The 25,861-nt window shown below is 38.3% G+C and overlaps 1 pseudogene; it reads left to right on the forward strand.

Annotated features, from left to right (window-relative positions):
- Nucleotides 1-221: 221 nt before the first annotated feature.
- LOC145067481 (uncharacterized) lies at nt 222-23,029 on the forward strand (annotated as a pseudogene).
- The last annotated feature ends 2,832 nt before the right edge of the window (nt 23,030-25,861 follow it).

Genomic DNA, 25,861 nt, shown 5'->3' on the forward strand with positions numbered 1-25,861 from the left:
GCTAAGTTACAAATCAATTCCAGGAGGAGGGAGATTGAGCTGGAGATTCAAACCAGGGAAGTGGGAGAGCCTCAGGAGAGGGACAAGAGACCGGTGCAGTCACAACCAGTGATGAAGTGCGCTAAGCCAACTGATATGAGAGCAGGAGGCTAATAGGGCCGCACTTGTGGCAAGTGCGGAAAGAGTCATGAGGGATCTTGCTGATAAGGGATTTGCTAAAAATGTGCAATGAGGGGCGTATGGCGAAGGACATCCCTAAGGGATTTTCGGTTTACTTTCATTGCAAGCATACTGGCCACCGGAAGGCCGAGTGTCCTCAGCTGACCCAGAGACTAGCTCAGGCTTCTGCTCCTACTGCTTTGCGTGTTACTGATGGTCGGCCATGGAAGGCTGAGGCTCTGAGTGCTCGTGGGAGAGCTTTCCAGCTGACTGTAGAGGAGGTCCGTGCAACACATGATGTTGTTGCTGGTATGTATCTCTTTATTCCTGTTATTTTGAGATTTGATTATGCTTATACTCTGTTGCATATAGGTACTTTTCTTGTGAATTCTATGTCTGCCTTGGTGTTATTTGAGTTGGGTGTGAGTCGATATTTCGTGTCCTTATCCTTTAGTCGTCACATTAGTGTTAGACGTGAGGCGTTAACTCGACATCTGAGGGTTTTTATAGCCGATGAGCATGCAGTTTTTTCCACTGATTTATTCCAGGGATGTGTATTAGAGATTATGTTGAGTTTCCGATAGATCTGGTGCCGATAGCGATGGGTGATGTCTATTTCATAGTGGCATGGATTGGTTGAGCCGGTTTGGAGCCATGACTGACTGTGAGCATCAGATGATGACCATATGAGACCTTAGTAAGGGAGTACTTACTGTGTATGGCGAGGGAATTAGATCGGAATCCGCTTTCTGCTCTGCCGCCAAGGCGAGGCAGAGTCTACAGTAAGGGTGCATGGTCTTTTTAGCATACGTGATGGATACGCGAGTTGCCACTGAGAGGCGGAGTTCTATTTTTGATGTTCTAGTAGTGTGTGAGTTCCCTAATTTTTCCCCGAGGAATTATCGCGTGTGCCTCCTGAGAGGCAGGTGGAGTTCCAGATCGATCTGATTCAGGTGGCAACGCCTATTGCGAAGGCACCTTATCGCCTTGCACAGCCCGAGATGCATGAGTTATCCTCGCAGCTCCAAGAGCTGTTGGGGAAGGGTTTCATTAGACCGAGTACCTCTTCGTGGGGAGCATCGATCCTTTTTGTTAAGAAAAAGGATGGTTCACACCGGATGTGCATCGACTACCGGGAGTTAAACAAGCGGACGGTCAAGAACTGTTATCCACTACCGAGGATCAACGATTGTTTAATCAGTTGCAGGGGGTGTCTTGGTTTTCCAAGAATGATTTGAGATATAGGTATCATCAGATGAGAGTCTGCGAGGAGGATATTCAGAAGATGGCCTTTCGGGCTCGTTATGGGCACTATGAGTTGGTGGTGATGCCTTCCGGGCTCACCAATGCACCGACAATGTTCATGGACCTCATGAACTGGGTGTGCAGGCCCATGTTGGATCGGACGGTGATTGTGTTCATCGATGACATTTTGGTGTACTAGAGGTCTAGGGAACAACACGAGGAGCATTTTCGGGATATTCTTGGGGTGTTGAGAATGGATAGGCTTTATGCCAAATTCTCCAAGTGTGATTTCTGGTTATGAGAGGTCCAGTTTTTTGGACACCTCGTTAACCACAATGACATTTTGGTCGACCCGATTAAGATTGAGGCACTTATGCGATGGGAGGTGCCCAGATCCCCATCCGGGATCAGGAGTTTTCTAGGTCTGGTGGGTTACTATCAAAGGTTTATTAGAGATCTTCTCCAAAATTGTTGTTCCTCTCACCAAATTAACCAGGAAGGGTGTTACTTTTGTTTGGAGGCCTGAGCACCGGGCTTCATTCGAGATTCTTCACTAGAGATTGTGCGAAGCTCCAACGCTAGATCTTCCGGAGGGAGTAGAGGACTTTGTAGTCTACTGTGTTGCATCTATATCTGGTATGGGTTCTGTGTTGACGCACATGGCTCATGTGATATCATATGCGTCGAGGCAGCTGAAGCCTCTCGAGACGAGGTATCCTACCCATGACTTGGAGTTGGGGGCGGTGGTATTCGCCCTCAAGATTTGACGCCACTCTCTTTATGGTGTCCGATGTACCATATAAACGAACTATAAGAGCCCGAAGTACCTTATGGATTAGCCCAACCTGAATATGAGACAGAGCAGGTGGCTGGATGTAGTGAAAGACTATGACTGCGAGATTTTGTATCACCCTGGCAAGGCTAATTTGGTAGCCAATGCCCTGAGTCATAGCACATCGAGGGCTCCGATCCGAGATGTGTGTGTGTGTGTGACGATGACGGTGATCATTCTAGTCTTAGATACCATCCGACATGCCCAAGTGGTGGCCATGAGACCAAAGAACCGTAAGAGAGAGCGGGTGATTGGGCAGATTCTTGAGTTTGAGACTGATAGTCGGGGGCTTATGTCCTTTCGTGGTCGAATATGGGTGACCAATTCGGGTGGAGCTCGACGTGTTTTGATGGAGAGGCTCATAGGTCGAGATTCTCGATCCATCCTGGGGCCACCAAGATGTATTTGGACTTGAAAAAGGATTATTGTTGGCCCTGTATGAAGAGAGATGTGGCACGGGTAGTCGAGAGATGCTTAACCTGTCGTCAGGTCAACGAAGAGCACGAGCGTCCCCATGGCCAGTTGCAACCTTTTGAGATTCCCCTATGGAAGTGGAAAAAAATCTCCATGGATTTTATTACCAAGTTACCGAGGACTGCGTGAGGTGTCAATGTGATATGGGTGATTGTAGATCGGTTGACGAAGAATGCTCACTTTCTTGCTATAAGTGAGAGCTCTTCTGCGCCGAAATTAGCCGAGGTCTATCTTAAAGAGATGGTGGCACAACATGGGGTGCCTATATCAATAGTATCAAATCGGGATGTTCATTTTACTTCCAGGTTCTGGAAGAATTTTCATGAGGAGTTAGGTACCCGGTTGCATTTCAACACCGCATACCACCCACGGACAGACGTGCGAAGCGAATGGACGATTTAGACGCTCGAGGACATGCTACACGCATGTGTTATGGACTTCGGATGAAGTTGGGACACTTACTTTCCCTTGGCTGAGTTTTCATACAATAACAACCATCACTCCAGTATCGGTATGCCTCCTTTTGAGCTTTTGTACAGGAGGAGGTGCCAGATTCCCATTTTTTAGGGAGAGGTAGGGCAGATAGTGATGGGGAGCACTGAGATAATACTCAAGACGACAAAGCAAATCCAACAGGTCAGGATGAGGTTACTGATGACCCAGAGTCGTCAGAAAACTTATGCAGACCAGAGACGTTCCGAGCTAGAATTCCAGGTCAGCGATCTTGTCCTCCTGAAGGTATCCCCATGGAAAGGGATGATCCGATTTAGGAAGCGGGGCAAGTTGGGCCCTATATACATTGGTCCTTTCAAAGTGATTGCTCCAGTAGGTAAGGTGGCTTATCGTCTAGAGCTGCCTGTAGATTTGAGCCAGATTCATAAAACCTTCCATGTATCCCAACTGAGGAAGTGTATAGCCGGCGAGGCGGCAATGGTCGCTTTAGAGGACATTCAGGTTGATGATCTCCTGAACTACATTGAGAAGTTGGTGGTAATTTTGGATAAGAAGGTAAACGTCTTGAGGAATAAAGTGGTGCCCTTGGTTCAGGTTCAGTGGCAACATCAAAAGGGATCCGAGTGGACTTCGGAGTCGGAGGCAGAGATATGTGAGCAGTACCCAGAGCTGTTTCCGGAAAATGACTTCGAGGGTGAAGTCTGATTCTAGTGGGGGAGAATTGTAACATATCGACTCCCATGTATAATATTTAATTAATTTATATTCATTTTGACAAGGCAACTCAACGAGTTGGAGGATCCCAACTCGTCAAGTAGCGATTGAGATAGCCGCGTGGTTTTTAGAGTTTACTCGACGAGTCGGAGGACCTGAATCAACGAGTAGGAGCTGAGTGTGAAAACCATAATTTTCAGGGCTTGTACCCTATTTAAAGGACCTTAAGTCCTTTACCATACCTCCGTCATTACCTTACTACCTTGAGAGAAACCCTAATCGAGTTGTTATCATCTAAGGGAGAGAGAGAGAGAGAGAGATAGATAGAAAAAGAGGCGAAGAGTGTGTGTTTTTGTGCATTATTTGAAGGAGCTTGAAGAGTAGAGGTCTTGGAACGAGGAGGATGCTTTGGATCCGGAATTTATTGAGTTGTAGCATCCCTTTGAAGGTAAAAAGGCATTACCTTGACCAATTGTTTGTTAGATCTCTCTGTTAGAGAGTTTATGCCTATTTCCGTCTTCTCTTTGAGTCATTTAGTTGTTTGATCATGCCTTGAAGATGAGACTTCAGATCTGGACAATACTGTCCTTTAGGCCTAAAGGTTCAAGCTTTATCAAGCTTTGGCCAACCGTTATGCCGTAAACCCTTTGTTGAGCTTTGTGTTGGCAACTTAGCCCTAGATGCCATGAATGGACGTAAAGCTTGCAACTTTACGTGGTATTTTAGCCTTAGAAGGCTAGATCTAGATTATGGTGCCTCAGTTTTGTTGGAGAAGGTGTCTAAATCCATAACTATAATTGGTATGTACTTGATCTGAGAGTAGCATGGTCCATTTGGGTTGTATTTCCCGGGGAACAATTTGTAAGGATGGACTTTTGAGAAGAGGTTATTTATGATTTATTAATATATTATAAGTCCTAATATATTAATATGCAATCATATTATGTAATTTGTACTGATCGAGAATTAATTTGGAATTAATTTAGTGATCAAAAGTGACTAATTAAATGTATGGGGATTGATTTGGTAAATCAATGATTCTTATAGTGTGGGTCTATGGTTATTTAGGAAGGGCTAAACCAATATGGTAGTCCATGGATAGTTCATGGATGTTTAACCCATGGATCCTAAGTAATATGAAAGGTGATGTCCATTAGGGTTTACGTGGATGTAACCATAGACTTTGCCAGAATATATAAGAAGCCCCTTAGCTCCTAAAATCAGCACTAGTTGTTCAAAGAGTTTATAGGAGCCGTTTTTTGTGCATGTCACTCTCTCTCAAGTCCTCCATTGTTGGTGGTGTTTTGTGAAGCATTTGAGGCGTCACATTTGGGGTGCTAGGCTCTAAAAGATCAAAGTTAACAAGATACAAGAAAAGTTAAGTCTACTAACTACTTTTTTGTTATTCCCGTACCCATGCTTTGTACGCTAGTTAGGACAATGCTTTGGAAAATAAAAATTCATGTATAATTAGAGAAAACATAGATCAAAAGCATTTTGGATTGCATGTGCACCATAAGGTTGTTAGAGTGCTCAAAACCCTTCAATGGTATCATAGACTAGGATTGTTTTCTATTATACTTGATACTTGTTGGTTTTCAAAGATGAAAAAATCAATTTTCTGCCTTCTGACTGGTGAACTCGTCGAGTGCACTGGATGACTTAACGAGTCCACTCAAAAACTGACCCACCCGACGAGTCTAGTTCATGTACTCGCCGAGTTGGTGCTCCTATGTGCATAATTTTGAGTTTTTGGCCAGAATTGGATTAGGATCATTACCCTAAACTGTTTTTGAACCATGAAATCTGTTTTTTGATATGGTAATGATCATGCTTGTCCAATTAAAAGATAATTGTCATAATTTCAAGATTTATATTAGTTTATGTGATTAGGCTAATTTCTGGAAGATTGTTGATAGGAATTATCTTGTTCTTATGAGTTTAATTAGATCATGGAAAAATTATTTGATTATTGTGTTAATTAAAATAATGATCCAAATGCTTTTAATGCAACTCCATAACTTGTCCTCATGTTATGGAAAATGAAGAGTCTTTTCTTTAAAAAGTCATTAAACTCATGAGTTATGGAAATGAAAAGCTTTGAAGAGTTTCAAAACTTACCCTCAAGTTTAGGAATTTGTAAAGTCACTCTTATGATTACTTTAATTCCAAATCCTAGAATTTTAATAGATTAAAATTCAACCCTTATACTATTATAATATTAAATGTTTAATAATTATATATATATATATATATATATATATATAAGACAAGTCAGTCTTACCGTTAGTAGGTCTCATTCACGAAGCCGATCTATAAGGGGGGTATAAGGTTACTGCCTATAAAATGGTGGTTTAATGGGTGCCCACTCTCACACACCGCTTCCTTGACTGGTGAAGGGTCGTCAACCGAATGGGTAGGATAGGACATTAATTCTCGTTAAAAGTATAATGCAAATTATAAAGTAACTAAATGTTTTATTAAATTCCCAATCTTAGTTACTTCAGGAAAAATGTGAAATTGATGCTAATCCATGAAATTGCACTTTGCACCTTGCGAGGTCGTTAATGGAGCATGTGTGGTTAACCGGCATATTAACTTTGACTAGTAAGGGTAGCAAAGTGTAGCTTGATGTTTATTAAAGATTGATGGAGTGTGTGTGGTTAACCGGCACATTCATTAGGTAATAAATGACATCAAGTGTACCAAGCACATTTGCATGGTTATTCACACCTTATTTGTGATCCTCAGTATCCTAGTCACAAACTTGAAGGGCATAATCAACATTTAAACATGTCATTGAAAAGTTCAATGAATCTTAAAGGAATCTAGGAATTTCAATCCAATTAAAACTTAATAATCAATTTCGTTTTTTCATGGTGGTAATTGGTAAAGCGTCATTTACCTACCTTCAAATATATTGCATCTGGACTACGACACCCCTCTTACAAATTGTAAAATATTGTGTTGGGTCCTACCCTTAATGTTTCATTTTGACTGTTATATTAAGGATTATTATCTAATCTAAACTTTGTCTTTATTTTTCAGATGTCTTCCAACACTACTTCTGGATCAAACCCTACTGGCTCCTTCTCTCTCATCAACTTGTGTGGGAGAGTCATCTTTGATGGTACCAACTTCAATGACTGGATTGGGAACATCAAGATGGTCACTCACTATGAAGACAAGGAATATATCATCGATAAGGAGCTTTAGAAAATCGATGAGTTGTATGCTACTCTTAAGGAGATCGTTGAGTTCAGGACTCATGAGAAGGATGCCACCAGGGTGTCTTGTATCATGTTAGCCACCATGACAGCTTAACTCCAAAATTCCTATGAGGACTTTTGCCCTTTTGAGATGCACCACGACTTGATGTAAAGATACCATCAGAGTGCTCGTCAAGAGAGGTAGGAAATTATCGCATCCATGATGACAACAAAGATGAATGATGGTGAACCCACCAAGGGACACTTGCATAAAATGCAAAGATTTGTGGACTGCTTGCTGAAGTTAAATGTGAACTTCGATGAGGATTTGGCCATATATATCATTCTACAATCCTTAACTCCATGTTATGAAGGCTTTCGTATGACCCATCATATGAACAAGAAGGAGGTCACACTTAGCAAGCTTCAAGGCCTTTTGAGGACTGCTGAAAGTAGTCTCAAAGGTAAATTTATTTCTACTCCTATAGCTACTGCCCCTCTCGTGGCAATTGGACATAGAAAAGGGAAGAAGAGGAAGGCTCCCTCTAAGAGCCGCAAGGGAAAGTCTCTTGATGGATCCTCTTCAAGTGGGACCAAGGTTGGTTCTGTTGCTCCCTTTACTGTAACGCCCGTGTTTCTGGGCTTCCCATTTTTTAGCAATGTAATAGTCTAGGTTAACCTTTGTAACCCAATTTGAAATAATAAAAATGTATTATTTGTGAATTATGTGAATTATGTTTTTCTGAAGTTTCGACTTGGCAGTATGCAGCCCGAATACTTAATTTGAGATCGAGCGGTTTTTAGCCGAAACAATCTAAACGAGAATCGAATATCTCGTTGTTAGTAGCGAAACGATGAAAAGTTAGGCGATAACGGACGTCGGACGAAGAAGTTATGAATTTATAACAAATTTTTTCTGTCCCGGCCTTCTAAAAATAAAAAATAAAAATAAAAGTCAAAATTAGCCGACGGAGTCTAAATGAAAGTTGTAGAGTATGGTCTGACCTACGCGTGGATATAAAGAACGTCGAAAACAGAGCTCATATGCGAAAGTTACGCAATTTAGAAGTTTGACGAGTCAAATTATGCCGAGCGTAATTTGAGTACGCCCAGCGTACTCAGAGGGATGCAACTTGTCTGACCAATACCCGAGTGCCACCAATTGACGCACGTAGTGACGTCGAAGTACGCCCAACATAACCATATAACGCCCAGTGTACTTGGAGATTACGCCCAACGTACTGAGTATGCCCCGCGTAATTAGAAATTACGCCCAATGTAATCCCAAACCCAGCAGCCTATAAATAGAACCCAAGATCAGCCATTTTATCTTGTTCAAACTCTTTCTTCTCTCTAGTTTTTGCCTCAATTTGCATGCCAATCATATCCCAAAGCCCCGGTATTATTCCCGAGCCCCGAAGCAAGTTCTGAAGCCCCGAGGATCCCGAGAAGTGAGATTTTCGAGCCGAAGCCCTGCCCGCGAGGAGCCCGGTTTTTGAGAAGATCTTCCAGATCTACGGAGAAACACTACTTCTCCAAGCCGTAGTGATGCCCAATCATCTTCTGATCAAGTGAGTGTATAGTCATTTTCTTCTAACACATTATTATGTAGTATTTTATACGAAATACGTGTTTACGTGTATACTTTATTGATTATATGTGTGAATGTATATTCACTTTCTTCTATCTCATAGATCTGATTTATTCTCTATGAAATACGTGTTATGTGTGTGCCTCATCTGTTATCTGGAAAAATGTATTGATCGAGCATGCTATACAGGTTTTAAACTATGTATAAAAATGTATATTTTTATCTACTAATATGTTGGGTAGAACATTGGTAGATAGTTGGTGTGTAATAAACAGATGAGAGGCCTCCATGTTGTTGGTGTAATTCTAGTCATTCAGCAGAGTATGGATGACAACCGCGGACTATTCTAGACAGTCCTGTGGAACACTAGCAGGCTCATAACCTATAGGTGTTGTGAACGACGTGCTCACCGGTGTACTCTATCCCCCTCATGGTTGCCTTTAGGATATTTATTGCTAAGGAAGCCCCTTCGCAGTAACGTCTGTCCCGATGAAAATCCTAGATTAGGTCCCTTATAATAGATTATGTTTTAGGGACGTAAAGTGAGGATAACGGGAATGGGTAATCGGGTTATTGTTGATTGTTGAATTAAATATAATTATTTATTGTGGGTTGAAAACCCTACATGCTCACCAGGCTCCCAAGCCTGACCCACTTAGTTTATTTGTATTACAGGAAGTGGCGCAAGGGAATAAGATGGATGAATCATCGAGTTATTTTGTTTACAAGTCTGTATATGTATATATTTGTTGAATGACTTGTAATGTTATCGTTTATGCTTTATCGTTTGTATCGGAACATGACATCCCGATTTTGATTATGAAATGAAATTATATTTTTTTATGAAATGATTTAATAAAAGATCTATTTTATCATGTTTTGTTTTTGGGAACAAATTCCGCACCTCTTTTAAAATCAAAAGGATTTACTCTGAAAATGTTTAAAAAGCATAAATGAAAACGTTCTTTTCTGGCTGAGATTTTGGGGATGTCACAGTTGGTATGGACTGAAGGTGTTCCAATATCGGATTTGGGTACCTAAGTTAGGAGGAATAAGAGATCTTCTGATGGAAGAAGCTCACAAAAGCATGTACTCCTTTCATCTCGGTAGCACAAAGATGTATAGGGACTTGAAACCCTATTACTGGTGGCCGACGATGAAGTTTGATGTTGCGAAGTATGTGGCGGAGTGTGTGACCTGTGCAAGATTCAAGGCACAACATCAGAAACCATACAGGAGTTTAGAACCTTTTCTTATGCCTATGGGCAATTGGGAGGACATCACGATGGATTTTGTCACTAAACTACCCAGAACAAAAAGTGGTCACGACATGATTTGGGTGGTCGTTGATCGATTCACTAAGAGTGCACATTTCATAGCAGCCACTGAGAATGGTCTATGGAAAAGCTTGTGAATTCTTACGTAAAGGAAATTGTGGGGCTTCACGGTGTTCCGTTAACGATTGTGTCAGATCGTGACAGTCGTTTCACCTCACGATTTTGGAAAAGTCTACAAGAGGAACTGGGTACCAAGTTGTGTTTAAGTACAGCTTACCATCCGCAGACTGATGGTCAAAGCGAACGGACGATACAAACACTTGAAGATATACTGAGAGCAGGTACCCTAGAATTCCAAGGTAATTGGGATGAGCATTTACCGTTGCTAGAATTTTCCGATAATAATAGTTTCCACTCGAGCATTAAGATGACACCTTATCAAGCTTTGTACGGACAAAAGTGTCGTATGCCGTCTTGTTGGCTTGAGGCTGGGGAAAAACAGTTTATGGGACCAAAGATAGTCCATCAAACTACTGAAAAGTTGAAAATAATTAGGGAAAGAATGTTAGCTGCTCAGGACCGTCAAAAGAGCTATGCTGACAAAAAGCGAAGACCGATGGCTTTTGAAGTTGGAGATTCGGTTTTGCTTAAATTCCCTCCGTGGAAGGGACTTATAAGATTTGGAAAAAGGGGAAAGTTAAGTCCAAGGTTTATTGGATCGTTTAAAGTTCTTCATAGAATTAGGAACCAAGCTTACAAGCTCGAACTACCCAAAGAATTGAATGGAATTCATAACACTTTTCATGTGTGTTACTTGAGGAAGTTAACGGGAGAAGTTCCCGACATGATTCCACTTTTAGAGTTAAGAATTGATGAAAACAAAAGGTTAATTGAAGAACCAGAGGCAATCGTTGACCGAAAGACTACGAAGGTGCGACGTAAGATGGTTGAGTTAGTGCTTGTCCGTTGGAAACACACGAATGGGCCAAATCTCACCTGGGAGACGGAGAGTGACATGATGGGTCGCTATCCGCATTTGTTTGTTGATGTGTGATTCCGGGGACGGAATCATTCTAAGGTGGGGAGAATTGTAACGCCCGTGTTTCTGGGCTTGCCATTTTTTAGCAATGTAATAGTCTAGGTTAACCTTTGTAACCCAATTTGAAATAATAAAAATGTATTATTTGTGAATTATGTGAATTATGTGTGTATTTTCTTAATTATTATAATGTAATGAATTAAGAATAAAATGAGCGTCACAATTTAAGTGTAAAATAAACTCGATATCTTTGCATAAAGTTGTAGTGGCCGAAACGAGGTTTCCAAATATATATAGAACGCCCAAATCTGACTTCGTATGAGGAAGTTATGATTATCTAAAGTTTCGACTTGGCAGTATGCAGCCCGAATACTCAATTTGAGATCGAGCGGTTTTTAGCCGATACAATCTAAACGAGAATCGAAGATCTCGTTGTTAGTAGCGAAACGATGAAAAGTTAGGCGATAACGGACGTCGGACGAAGAAGTTATAAATTTATAACAAAGTTTTTCTGTCCCGGCCTTCTAAAAATAAATAATAAAAAAATTCAAAATTAGCCGACGGAGTCCAAATGAAAGTTGTAGAGAATGGTCTGACCTACGCGTGGATATAAACAACGTCGAAAACGGAGCTCGTAACGCAATTTAGAAGTTTGACGAGTCAAATTATGCCGAGCGTAATTTGAGTACGCCCAGCGTACTCAGAGGGGTGCAACTTGTCTAACCAATACTTGAGTGCCACCAATTGACACACGCAGTGACGTCGAAGTACGCCCAGCGTAACTAAATTACCCCCAGTGTACTTGGAGATTACGCCCAGCGTAATTAGAAATTACGCCCAGCATAATCCCAGACCCAGCAGCCTATAAATAGAAACCGAGATCAACCATTTTCTCTTGTTCAAACTCTTTCTTCTCTCTAGTTTTTGCCTCGATTTGCATGCCAATCATATCCCAAAGCCCCAGTATCATTCCCGAGCCACGAAGCAAGTTCTGAAGCCCCGAGGATCCCGAGAAGTGAGATTTTCGAGCCGAAGCCCTGCCCGCGAGGAGCCCGGTTTTTGTGAAGATCTTCCAGATCTATGGAGAAACACTACTTCTGCAAGCCATAGTGATGCCCGATTATCTTCTGATCAAGTGAGTGTGTAGTCATTTTCTTCTAACACATTATTATGAAGTATTTCATACGAAATACGTGTTACGTGTATACTTTATTGATTATATGTGTGAATGTATATTCACTTTCTTCTATCTCATAGATCTGATATATTCTCTATGAAATACGTATTATGTGTGTGTGCCTCGTCTGTTATGTGGAAAAATGTATTGATCGAGCATGCTATACAGGTTTTAAACTATGTATAAAAATGTATATTTTTATCTACTAGTATGTTGGGTAGAACATGGGTAGATAGTTGGTGTGTAATAAACAGATGAGAGGCCTCGATGTTGTTGGTGTTATTCTAGTCATTCAGCAGAGTATGGATGACGACCAAGGACTATTCTAGACAGTCCTGTGGAACACTAGCAGGCTCATAACCTATAGGTATTGTGAACGACGTGCTCACCGGTGTACTCTATACCCCTCATGGTTGCCTTTAGGATATTTATTGCTAAGGAAGCCCCTTTGCAGTAACGTCCGTCCCGATGAAAATCCTAGATTAGGTCCCTTATAATAGATATTGTTTTAGGGACGTAAAGTGAGGATAACGGGAATGGGTAATCGGGTTATTGTTGATTGTTGAATTAAATATAATTATTTATTGTGGTTTGAAAACCCTACATGCTCACCAGGCACCCAAGCTTGACCCACTCAGTTTATTTGTATTACAGGAATTGGTGCAAGGGCATAAGATGGATGAATCATCGAGTTGTTTTGTTTACAAGTCGTATATGTATATATTTGTTGAATGACTTGTAATGTTATCGTTTATGCTTTATGGTCTGTATCGGAACATGACATCCTGATTTTGATTATAAAATGAAATTATATTTCTTTATGAAATGATTTAATAAAAGATCTATTTTATCATGTTTTGTTTTTGGGAACAAATTCCGTATCTCTTTTAAAATCAAAAGGATTTACTCTGAAAATGTTTAAAAAGCATAAATGAAAACGGTCTTTTCTGGCCGAGATTTTGGGGATGTCACATTTACCATTCCTAAGGAAGCAGAGTGTTTCTATTGTTATGAGAAAGGGCACTGGAAAGCAAAGTTGCCCCAAATACCTGCAGGATGTCAAAGATGGGAAAGTTAAGGCCATCGATATAGGTATTTATACTATTCTATCTAATAACTCATCACATTCTTTTTCTTGGGTCTCTGATACAGGTTGCAGATTTCACATTTGTTCTGATTTGTAGGGACTAAGAAGAAGTAAGGATGTGGAGCACGGGAAGATAAACTTGATCAAGGGGAATAGGAAGGTTTCACCTGTCACCACAATTAGAGTTTATTCTTCATTGCTTAGTAGTGGGTTAGAATTAGATTTGAATAATTGTTGCTACTCATCTGAAATGGCAATAAATATTATTTCCTTTCATGGTTTGTACAAACAAGGTTTTAGTTTTTCATTTGATAATAAAATTGGTGCTATTAATGCTTTTTATAATGTTGTTTTTTATTTTAAAGCATTAACTTGTAATGGTGTATATGAAATTGTGATGGTTGTAGAGAACTTAGGAAATAATGTATTGCACATTGATTCTTCCAATGATTTCGATAAGGCATGCTTGTGGCATTGGCGTCTTCGGCATTTCAGCAAGTAGCGCATAGGGCAACTCCAAAAGGCTGGAGTTTTGGAGTTATTTGACTTAAGGTCGAATGAGACATGCAAATCTAGTTTACTTGGAAAGATGACCAAGTCACCCTTCGCCAGTACTTGTGAAAGAGGTGAAGTTTTGTTGGATCTCATACACACCAATGTGTGTGGACCTTTCAGAACCGCCACAAGGGATACTAACCGCTTCTATGTGACTTTTATTGATGATTACATCAGATATGGCTATATATACTTAATCAAACATTAGTCAGAAACCTTTGAGAGATTGAAAGAGTTTAAACAACAAGTGAAGAATCAGATGGGCAGGAAGATAAAGATGTTACGATCTGATCAGGGTAGTGAGTATCTTAGTATCGAGTTCCAAGCCTATCTAAAGGAATGTGGAATTGTTTCACAATTGACACCACCTAGGACACCACAACTTAATGGTGTGGCTGAGAGGCGCAACCGAACCTTGTTGGACATGGTTCGTTCCATGATGAGTCTAGCTTTGTTACCTATTTCATTATGGGGGTATGCCTTAGAGACTACCGCCCACATCCTTAATCTAGTCCCAACTAAGAAGGTTGCCAAAACACCTCGCGAGATCTGGACATGGAAGGTTCCCTCATTAGCACACATCAAGGTTTGGGATTGCGATGCTTTCGTGAGACGCGAGACTCACAAAAAGATCGAACCTTGTAGTGAGTGGTGTATTTTCATCGGCTACCCACATAAATCCTTTGGTTATCTCTTCTACAGACCGAGTGACAACATTGTCTTCATTGCGAGGAGAGGAGTCTTCGCGAGAGAGAACTCATAGGCCAAGGATACAATGGGAGGCAACTTGACCTTGAAGAGCTTCAAGAGTCAAGCGGTGAAGGAACCTCAAACACTAGCAATCAACCTGAGGAGGAAACTCTTGTAGACTCGATTGATGATTCTATACCACTAAGCGTTCCAGTAGAATTACGGTTCCACCCGTGTTATGTGGTTTCCATATAACATATAAGGGTGATACATTTATCAGTGATAGCACACTGATAAATTTAGATGAACCTAACAACTACAAGGAAGCCATGGGAGGACTCGAGTCCGCTAAATGGAAAGAGGCTATGGACAACGAGATTCAGTCCATGTATCACAATCACGTTTGGAACTTGGTTAACAATGTACCGGGTCGTAAGACAGTCGGGTGCAAATGGATCTTCAAGAAGAAGACCAACATGGACGGGAAAGTACACACATATAAGGCATGACTAGTTGCAAAGGGATTTACTCAAACTCCGGGAGTTGACTATGATGATACCTTCTCGCCAGTGGTGAATATTAAGTCTATTAGGGTTATGCTAGTCATAGATGCATTTCATGATTATAAAATATGGTAAATGGATGTCAAAACCGCTTTCCTTACTAGAAAGTTGGCTGACGATGTTTACATGAGTCAGCCAGAGGGTTTTGTCAATCCAAAGTATCCTAATAGAGTGTGTAAGCTTGATAAATTCATTTATGGATTGAAAAAAGCATATTGCAGATGGAATATTTGTTTCGATGAGAAAGTCAAAGAGTTTGATTTTTCGAGAAGCGAGGATGAGTCATGTGTGTATGTCAAGGCTAGTAGGAGTACAATTAGCTTTTTGGTGTTGTATGTGGATGACATACATCTCATAGGAAATGACATCCCAACCTTGTAGGAGGTTAAGTCTTGGCTTGGGAAGTGTTTCTCTATGAAGGACCTCAGAGAAGTAAAAGACTAATTAGACTTAGTCAAACTACCTACTTGGAAAAGGTGTTGAAAAGGTTCAACATGATCGATTGCAAGAAAGGTGACTTACCCATCCAAGGTAATACCAAACTGAGTAAAACTCAGAGTCCGAGTACAAGGGCTGAGATAGCTGAGATGACTCCAGTACCATATGCTTCCACAGTTGGTTCGATCATGTATGCTACGACTTGTACTCGCCCTGATGTGGCCTTTGCTTTGAGCATGGTCAGCAGATATCAAGGGAATTCGGGTAAGGCTCATTGGACTGCGGTAAAGAACATTCTCAAGTACCTACGGACGACTAAGGATTGTGTCCTTACCCTCGGTGGGAGTGATGACTTGAGAGTAACAAGGTATAGTGATGCCAGCTTTCAAACCAACAGAGATAATTTTTGCTCTCAGTCGGGTTGGGTTTTTACCCTGAATGTAGGAGCAATAACTTGGAAAAGTTCAAATCAGTAGATAGTAGTTGATTCAACGTTCGAATCAGAGTACATAAAATGCAAGCGAAGCGGCGAAGGAGGCAATATGGCTAAAAAACATCATCAGAGATCTTAGAGTTGTACCAACTATAAAGGAGCCTATGGAGATTTTCTGTGACAGTGAGAGTGAGATTTCTTTAGCCCAGGAACCAAGGGATCATGGCAGATCTAGGCACATCGATATAAAATATCACTTCATAATACATCAAATAAAAGAACGACTCCTCGTAGCAAAGAGGGTATCGTCAAAGGAGAACCTAGCAGATCCCCTCACGAAGGGACTGAGTAGGGTTAAGCACTTACATCATGCGAGGCGCATCAGGCTGAAGGATGATATTAGTTTTAATGATTAGAGCGCTGTTTAGAAACTTGTAATAGTCGAAATGTAATTGACATTTGATGTTTAAATAAAAGGTGTTTTTTATTTATAAGTAATGTTACTATCTTGTGTCAATCATTTACTATTGTTTCATTTTGCATGTTTTGACTTCCAGAATAATTATATTATTCAAACTGTCCACAGTCGATCATACTTTGGAGGTAGGTATTGAGGCAAGAGTCTCATGAATTTGGCTTGTAGATTTTCTGAATTGTATTAGACATAGCAAAGTTTGCTACAACATTCATGAGTGCTCATAAGGTCTGAGTATTAGATTAAACTCACACTCACTTATATCACTTCATGGAATTTATCTCGAGTGATCGTGAGACGATAATATCATATATGTCTTCAAACCAAGATATATAACTATGAGTTGGTTGCACATTGATATTGCGAAACCGCATTAGCAACTTGATGTTATAAAACGATTATTGTGTATGATTTAACAAGTAGTTAGTACAAACATATACTGTCAAAGTTTATCTGTTCCTTTTAGTCCTTGGAGGATTAAAAGCGATAACTTGGGCCCCTAGATGTTTTTTTTTACTTATGTGATGGGCCCGGTCAGAGCTCAATTGATGTGTTCGATTAAGTTCTATGTCAAACAAATCGGAAAATCGAGAAACAAATTGTTGGACAATAAGTATGACGTTGTTCCATGTATTTTTCCAGCTGATATCTTGAAGAACAAAGGATTATATGATCCCTTATCTACATGGCATGTCAGAGTTTAACAGAGGCTTTTAAGAGCTACGATTGCTAGTCGGTTCCTGAAGTCGTATTGAAAGCTATAGTTATTAGACTTATCCAAGTAGGAGACTATTGGTTAAGGTGACTAAGTCCATAACTATAATTGGTATGTACTTGACCCAAGAGTAGCATGGTCCATTTGGGTTGCATTTCACCGGAACAATTTGTAAGGATGGACTTTTAAGAAGAGGTTATTTATGATTTATTAATATATTATAAGTTCCAATATATTAATATTAAATCATATTATTTAATTAGTATTGATCAAGAATTAATTTGGAATTAATTTAGTGATCAAAAGAGACTAATTAAATGTACGGGGATTGATTCGGTAAATCAATGACTCTTATAGTGTAATCCTATGGTTATTTAGGATGGGGAAACCAATATGGTAGTCCATGGATAGTCCATGGAGGTTTAACCCATGGATCCTAAGTAATATGAAAGGCCATATCCATTAGGGATTACATGGATGTAACCGTAGACTTTACCATAATATATAAGAATCCCCTTAGCTCCTAAAATCAACACTAGTGGTTCAAAGAGTTCATAAGAGCCGTTTTTTGTGCAAGTAGCTCTCTCTCAAGTCCTCCATTGTTGGTGGTGTTTTGTGAACAATTTGAGGCATCACATTTGGGGTGCTAGACTCTCAAAGGACCAAGTTAACAAGCTATTAGAAAAGGTAAGTCATCTAACTAGTTTTTTGTTATTCTCGTACCCATGCTTTGTATGCTAGTTAGGATAATGCTTTGGAAAATCAAATTGCATGTATAATTAGAGAAAACATAGATCCAAAGCATTTTGCTGAAAAGTGTCTAATCGAGAGAATGGTTTGAAGGGACTCGACGAGTTGGTTAGGGTTTTCCCCAATAGTCTGGACGCGTTACAAACTCGGTGAGTTGGTGAGACAACTCGGCGAGTTGAGTTGGAGTTTCCCGATATTTCATAGAAATAAAGGAACTTGACGAGTAGCATAGATGCACTTGAAGAATTGGGTCAACATAGACTGTTGACTTGAGGGTTAACTTTCGTTGACTTTTAGGCTTTGGTCAAGTGATGGACCCAGGAGACCATGGTGGGGTAGAATGGTCTTTCACCCTTTCCAAGAATTAGTAAAGGGTTTAAGTTAACATCTATGGAGTCGTTGTTATAAATTGCTAATTAGAGACGATTATGGTATGTAGGCGGAGTCTAGACCGATCGTTGAGTACGAGACCTACTTGCTTACTTACAATGCGAGTCTTCTCACTATACTTACCTGAGTGGTAATGTTGTGTGACGGAGGGTCTTATTTGAGTTATTAATCGGAGGGTCTTATGTGCTTATACTGAGTTATGTGATATCATGCATTTTGTCTTTGTGATTTATGTTGTATATTATTATGTGCCTTATTGAGTTAGGACCGGAGGGCTAAACTGAGTTGTCAGACCAGAGGGTCCTCATTGAGATACCAGACTGGAAGGTCCAACCCAGATTGTAAGACCGGAGGGTCTTCACTGAGACACATGATCGGAGGGTCCTTATCGAGATATAGCCATGAGAGGCTAATTATTTATGTGTGGTATTTTGGGAACTCACTAATTTGCGTGCTTACTGTGTTGTGTTAAATGTGTTTCAGGTACCTCTCAGGATCGCTGGAAGGCACTAACATGATTTTACACACAAGCTAGAGATTATGTTTTCGAGGATTTTTGGGATATTGTTAAACATTTTATTGTCTTGTGTTTTGAACAACTTATACATTTGGGTTTGAGAAATGTGAAATGGTGTTTTCTGTGGTTTTAAAAATGAAAATTTTATTTGAAAATTTATAGTGTTACACAAATAAAAAACACATGTTATAAAACATGACATTTGGCCACCAATTCCGACCTTCACACTACTTATTCCGAGTTTTTTCAAGTAACAAATTTCAATATAAGATTTTAGTCACTTAAAATTTAAGTTTATTACCTGATGTCTTTATGTCTCACTTAATAGCCGACACAAGATATATATATATATATATATATATATATATATATATATATATATCAACTCTGTTATAAAAGATGAAATTTGACCATCGTTTTCGATCACAGATTTTTCAAGGGTTATTTCATGTCACAAATTTCAATATAACCGAGACAATGAAAATGCACATATAAAATAAAATAAAATAACTCATTATAAGATATGACATTTGGCGATGGGTATTCGACCATGACACTACTTGTCACTATTTCTATGTAAAACCGACGTTTCTGTGTGAAGATTGATTTACAATTGTGACTCGTCTTGAGTAAACCATCATGGAAACAATCTTGGAAATTAGTTTATGACCATTGGGGTCGAGAATTATTAAACAGACGCCATCCTATTTTAAAAAACTGGCGCAAAAAATCAGTTTTGTAATAGCGGGATTTATTTGTAATATATATATATATATATATATATATATATATATATATATATATATATATATATATCAATGTTTTAAAACCCGGGTTGACCCGGCCGGTTGAACCGGTTGGACCGTGACCCGGGTGAGAAGACGGGTCAATTAAGACCGGGTTTTTGTAGAAATAACGACCGGATCGAACCGGCCGGGTTTACCACGAACCGTAGTTGAACCGGGTAATTTGAACCGGTAAAAAACCGGATTGGCCCGTTTTTTAGGGCTTGGATAATTAAGTGGGTATCGCTGCTCCAGGCCTCAAAACTAAGTAACAAACGCCGTTCTTCTCTTCTCTTCTCTGGGAAACGAAAGCAGCGACCGAAGGAAGGCATCAGCTGCAAATCTCCGGCGACTGAAAGAAGGCATCCGCTGCAATTCTCCGGCGACTGAAAGAAGGCAACGACTTCCAACTGCGAAGGTTATTCTCCGGCAACTTCCATTCTTCTCCAGGTGAGTTTTTTTTCCTGCAATTGTTGTTAGTTGTTATGAAAACAACGACTTTTTTTCCTTCTACATCGAAATCAAGTGATAGATTAGAGACCCAAATGCTCAATGACAAACACATGAACATTGTTTTGCTTCTTTTTTTTGTTACTTTTTAATTTTATTTAATTTGATTTAGAACTCTTGAATCTATCCCCATTATTCTCCTAATGAGAATGGCCCAACTGCTCTATTTATTTCCTTCTTTTCTTTCTTTTCTTTTCATTTCACGTACAGGGGCATAATAAACATAATCTTTTTTTCTTTTTCTTTTTGTTCTTTCTATGTTAGTTAAGGTTTTGTTACGATTGCTTCAACAAATGAGAATGGCTTCATTAAATAATATGATAAAAAATAAAGAACTATACTTATCGTGTAATCATATTTTCCATTCCAATGGCATTTTAGGATTTAATGAACCCCACTTTCAGCTTTGTCCCATTTATATCAAATCAATTCAGCCATTTCACAACACTATATGAGTTATATGAATAGATTTGGTTGTATGCATATCATATATCAATTCTTCTATGGCTTCCATTCTTCCTGCTAACCAAGTGTGATAGGCGCTGTTATTTTGTTAGTTTATTTATTGTTAATTATCAATTATAGTTCATTTATTGTTTCAAGGTTTTTATTGTAACATTACATTTGGAATCAAGGGAAGAAGAACCATTACAAGCACAATCTCAAGCTCAATCCCATTCTTCGTTTCAATCAAATGTACGAACAAAGACAGATATAGCATGGGAACATGTTACTCAAGTCGTTGATGAGAAGGGGAAAAAGGCATGGATATGTAACTTTTGTCAAAAATTTATAGGTGGTGGTGGAATAAACAAGGTTAAGAAACATCTTGCTAGTGTTAAAGGTGAGGTAGCAACATTCCCAAAAGTTAGTCCAGAAGTGTGGTTTACTATGCAAGGGAAATTGAAAAAGACCGCTCAAAAAGAAAAAGAAAAACGTACCACTAGTGTTACTATCTTGGATGATGATGAAGAGATGGAGGAAGCAGAAATTTCAACTGTGAAAAAGGGAAAAAGGAAATCTACTTCAAACTTGCATCCATTTTTTACCAAAGGTATAAATGATCCTTCCCAAACCACTATCAAATCTACAACGCAAAGTAAGGCAAAAATACATGATGTGGATTTAGCTATTGCTATGTGGTTTTATGATGCATGTATACCTATGAATGCTTGCAACTCTCCTTTTTTCAACATATGGTAGATAAAATAGCAAGTATTGGTTATGGGTACAAAGCACCTAATTATCATGATCTGAGGGTTAATTTATTGACAGATGCAAAAAACTCCGTTTCTATGATAATTGATTCGTTAAGAAGTCAATGGGTTGATACGGGTTGCACAATTATGAATGATGGGTGGAGGGATGTTTCACAACAACATTTGATTAATTTCTTGGTTTATTGCCGGAAAGGGATATCATTTCTTAAATCTGTTGATGCATCTGATATAGAGAGCAATGCTACAAATTTATGTAATTTGTTTGCTGAGATTGTTGAAATGGTAGGAGAAAAAAATACGGTGAAAATGGTAACTGATAATGTTGCTAATTACAAGCTTGTTAGTACTAAGTTATGTGAAAGATATCCTTCTATTACTTGGTCTCCATGTGCAGCGCATTGTCTTAATCTTGTATTAAAGGATCTTTCAGAATTGGATAATGTGAAAAGTTTGGTCAATCTTGCATCAAGGGTTACTATTTTTGTTTATAATCATAAGTGGCCCTTGAATTGGTTAAGAAAAAGACCCGGTTGGAAAGAAATTATCCGTCCAGGTGCTACTCGGTTTGGTACCGTGTTCATTGCATAGCAAAGTTTGTATGACCATAAAGAAGATTTACAAGCAATGGTCATATCTAATGAGTTTAAGAAGATGTTGAAAGTGGGAAATGCGGTTGAATGTAAACAGATTGTCTTGAATGAAATCTTTTGGAAGAATTGTTTGATTATAGTGAAAGTAATGACTCCTTTGTTAAAGCTTTTGCGGTTGTGTGATTCGGATGAAAAACCTGCAATTGGTTATGTTTACGAGGGAATGCGTCGGGAAAGAAGAGGGATTAAGGAATTGTTTAAGAAGAAGAAGGAATTATATAGGCCTTACACTAACATAATGATCATGCAGCTTATTGGTTGAATCCCGTTTTTCAATATGATCATGCAAATCTTTGTCAGAAGAATGAGGTGTTTCAAGGCGTTCTTGAAATGGTTGAGAAGACTTTTAAAGGTGATGACGTGCTAAATATTACATTGAATTTAAGCAGGTTTCGTGATGCTGAAGGTACCTTTGGTAGATCCAGTGTCGTTGCTTCTCGTAATCTTACTCGTCCAGGTATGATTTAAATTTGATGTGTCATTATTATATATAAAATATTATATTTTCTAATATATTTTTTTTTCTAACTATATCTTTTGTAGATGAGTGGTGGAAGTTATTTGGCGGAAATATTCCGGTTTTGCAAAAGTTTGCTATTAGAATATTAAGTCAAACGACATCTTCTTCCGGTTGCGAACGTAATTGGAGTGTATTTGAAAGGATTCACACGAAACGGAGGAATAGATTGGAACATCAAAGGCTAAATGATCTTGTATTTGTTCATTACAACTTGCGTTTACAAAATAGGTATGGTATTTTGCTAAGATATACTATGTTATAAAATGACCAAGTTATATTTGAGATTTTTTTGAATGTTTTTGTAGATTGAAGGTTGATATGAGGTCTTACGATCCTGTTGACTATGAAAATATTGATAAGACGGAATTTTGGGTGGTTGAAGAAGAGCGGGAAGGAGAACTTAATTATGATGATTTGGAAAATATGCTTGATGAGCAAGAGCATGAACCGGCTTCTGAATCACAAGGTGACCATGTTGATCATGAAGTTGATAGTGAATTTCAGTTGCTAAGTGACCACGAGATCGATGCTTATAATACTCCAATTTCTCAAGATCCATGATTTGGTTTGGTCGTAACGTGTTTGGATTTGTCTACAACTATGTTTTCTTTTATTATTTATACTTTATGTGGTTGTTTGTTATGTTTAGATTGATCTATAACATGTTATTAATACTCTATTTCGTTGTTTGTTGTGTTTATATTGTTTGTTGGGTTTAGATTAAACTTTCTTGACATCAAATTATTGGTATTATATGTCTATGTAGTATGCATGAAAGCAAAAATATATGAAAATAGAAGTCATAAATCGGGTTGACCCGGCGGCTCAACCGGTTGACCCGTGAACCGATCGTCACACTGGGTCAACTAAAAACCCGGGTTTTAAAACATTGATATATATATATATATATATATATATATATATATATATATATATATATATATATATATATATATAACCGTGATCTTTGATACTATATTCCAAGGGTATTATCGTCTTTGAACAAATTGATGTTCGGATATGTCAAAAAAATTATGAAATCTTATGAAATTCAAGTAGTTAAATAGTATATCATCAAAATTATTCTGTAGCATAATATATATATTAGCATACATTCCTCTGATAGCACTATAACTATAACTTATATTTTAATATCGGAACTACAAAACAAATAAACCCTTAAATCTATAGAGAGAGAGAGAGAATAAGATGACTGTGTGTTGAGAGAGAGAGAGAGAGAGAGAGAGAGAGAGAGAGAGAGAGAGAGAGAGAGAGAGAGAGAGAGAGAGAGAGAGAGAGAGAGAGAGAGAGAGAGAGAGAGAGAGAGAGAGAGAGAGAGAGAGAGAGAGAGAGAGAGAGAGAGAGAGAGAGAGAGAGAGAGAGAGAGAGACGGTGGCTATGGAATATGGGATGTCTGGTCCGTACTGTTGAAATCTTTGTCGGAGGCTGCTTGTCTTTTACGTATGCCACTCCCTGTTTTATTCTCTTCTTATTCTATTCTATTTATTTATTTGTTATATTTCTTCGCATTCTTCGTTCCCGATTCTTGTTTTTCTAAAACAATTCACGAGCTGCTATATTTTTGGTATTCTTTTCATGCCCTAAAAAGAGAAGAGGTTCGAATAGAGATAGCTTTTATTATATATATATATAAAATAATTTAAATAAAAAAAATATAAATTTCATTTTTTTGTATATTTTTTGAAAAAAAAAATCAACCGTATATTTGTCAATTATATTAGTCATCACATTCTTCTTCATACATGTCTATTCTAGTTTCTGCCAAGGAACACCAACCTTCCTCTTTGTCATCTATTTCTCCCTTCACATGCCCTCGAGCCATCTCTAAAGATTTGTTGTGTTTTCACACTAATAGGTAATAAGCTAACTTATATTTTGAATTTATTGTAATTTAATGCTTAATCAGACTATTAAAATAATATACAAACTAGTTTCGAAAAAGTTAGTAAAAATGACTTATTAAGCACATGAGGTGTTCTAACAAATTTTCTAAATGTATCCTAATATATTCATTTCCAAATTACGTCTAATGTTATAATTAAATTAATGAATTAATTTGAGAAACTTTATTTCATTTATAACTAATACTATATATAATTTATTAAACGACGTTCAACTCATGCTCATAACAAACTCGAAAAATATATATTTATGTAACATCACAAACTACGACAGCCTTGATTGACATAGTAGAACCAAAATTATGACTAGCTACAAATTTAATCAAAACTTATTTTTAAAGATACATCCCAAGAAGATTTGCATTCCTATTTTATAGTTTAACATTCCGATTTCTAACACAAATTTTTGACTTTTATTTATTCAATATATCAAATATAATTACATTACGCGGAAACCATGTTGTGAATGAGTGTATGTACAGTCGGTCCTTTTCTTTCTCACGAATCAATTAAGTACATGTAAAACATTTATCATCAGCTAGGTAAACATGAAGCTTAATTAGTGAATTCCCAAAATACTATATGTTGGGTTTTATGTACTATAACACTTCTATGGTGTACATACAACCCTAACAACTTTACATCTAAGTTTTCTCTAGTTATACATGCAACAAAAATTTTCACAGCTAGAAACCTACAACTAGCATACAATTTGACATATGAATCATAAAAGTAAGTTAGAAGATTACCTCTTTGTAGTAGCTTATAGGAATTGGTCTTTCAAGAGCTTAGCTTCCTAAGAATGGTGCCTCAAACAAGTCACAAACATCATGAACAATTGGAAGACAAATGAGAGAAGTTATGAAGCTCAAAATCGTCCATCTCTTGTAGTATCACTCTTAGGTCCAATTTTCGCTAAAGGGGTTACACATATATAGTTTGGAATTCCTAAGGTTTAACTTGTAAACCCTAGTCCATTTACTTAATCCTTTAAGCAATCCAATAATCCATATGATGGGCCTTATGTACTAACTCTTCATGGACTCCCACATAGAATTAGTCCACCCTAATCAATATGGATCATTGGTCTAAACTATAAATATTACCGACTGATCACTAAATTAATTCCAAATTAATCTTGATCAATACTAATTAAATAATATGATTTCTCAATTAATATATTATACCTATAATATATTAATAAATCACAAATAACCTCTTACTCAAATATTCATCCTGTCAAATTGTCTTGATGAAGGCAACCCGAAATGAACCATGTTATTCTCGGGTCAAGTACATACCAATTATACTTATGGGCTTAGACACCTAATCCAACAATGCGGTCTCCCACTTGGATAAGTCTAATAACTATAATTGTAAGTACGAAATCAAAACCCGTCTAGCAATCGTAGCTCTCAAAAGTCGCTGTCGAACTCTGATCAATAACGTGTTCATTAGATAAGGGATCATA

Source organism: Lactuca serriola, chromosome 8 (assembly GCF_051521515.1).
Source record: "Lactuca serriola cultivar US96UC23 chromosome 8, Lser_US96UC23_V15, whole genome shotgun sequence".
NCBI classification, from domain to species: Eukaryota; Viridiplantae; Streptophyta; class Magnoliopsida; order Asterales; family Asteraceae; genus Lactuca; species Lactuca serriola.